The sequence below is a fragment of the Elephantulus edwardii genome, unplaced genomic scaffold (assembly GCF_000299155.1).
Source record: "Elephantulus edwardii isolate Elephantulus edwardi_28Jun2011 unplaced genomic scaffold, EleEdw1.0 scaffold00066, whole genome shotgun sequence".
NCBI lineage: Eukaryota > Metazoa > Chordata > Mammalia > Macroscelidea > Macroscelididae > Elephantulus > Elephantulus edwardii.
Window position 1 is genome coordinate 14998782 of NW_006399816.1, and position 1279 is coordinate 15000060.

A 1279-nucleotide genomic window follows, 5' to 3' on the forward strand; every position below is an offset into this window, starting at 1 on the left:
AACATTTTTACAGACCTAAGTGCAGGAGACATTGCTGCATGTCAGTTAGGTTTTTTTCCTTCCTTTCTTTTCATACACCTGAGCACGGAAAAACTAATGCAAAATTGTATTTTCTTATCTAGTGAAAATCTGAAATGACTGCAAATTCCTAGTGAATGTACAGGTCGGCTTTCATGTCCCTCTTCTGGATTGCTTTAGAAGTGACGTGTTATTTCCTAGCCCATGTTTCATCTGTATAAAAGAACATCTGCACCAGTTCTTCTCCTCCCTCAGAAGAGCCAAACTTTGAGTTTTATGTCTGTTTGTCATTGATAAATTTCAATAAATCTTTTTATACAATTTTTTTGAGAATGGCTTCTTTGAGTCCACTCGACCAGTGATTTTCTAACCTGCACGACAGGTGACCTCTGTAGATGTTCTGGGGGTGTGGGGGGCTTTAGCTTTGTAACCTGGTGAATCTAGCTTTTCTAAAAAAGTATGCAGCTTGACACACACATTTGGATACTTTGGCCTCAAAACCAGGCTTAATGGTATGAATATCTTTTTGATTTTGCATTTCAGACTTTTTAAAAGTGTATGCTAGGAAAGGAGCTCTGCTGGCCTAGTGGCAAGAAGCTGTGCTGCAATCCCAGAGGCACACAGTTCAAAGCCACCAGATGCTTCACTGGAGAAGGAGGGGCAGTCTCTTCCTATGCCAGTTGAATCCCATTTGACAGTACACAAAAAAAACCAAAACAAAAAGTAATGCTTGGAAAATGTAAAAATCGGCTTACAAACAGATGGATGCACACAATGACTTGTTCTTTTTTTCTCTTAGCAGATTGTGACCATTTTAAATTATGTTCATTTGTGTTAACTGGTTACATAGTTTATCAGCTAAATTCTCATTTGATTAATCAGATGTAAAGATGAATGTAATAAGAATGATGTAGTTGTATGTTACTGGTATTAGCAACTTTGCACCGGGTGCTTGAAGCTGGAAAACTTTTGAGACTTCTTCCCATCCAGTGTAATTGGTAGGTTTGAACCTATCATCTTTTATTGGACAGGCTAACACATGATGCACTGTGCTGCTGGAGATCGTTTACTGAAGTTAGTGCCACAGGCCATGGTCTTTGCAATCATTTGTTATGCATCAGAGAGCTGGAAAATGACTAGGGAGGATAGAAGGAGAATTGATACCTTTGAGCTGTGGTGCTGGAGACGAGTATTGACTGTACCATGGACTACTAAGAAAATGAACAGGTTCATCCTGGAGAGGGTAAATCAGGTTGCTCCT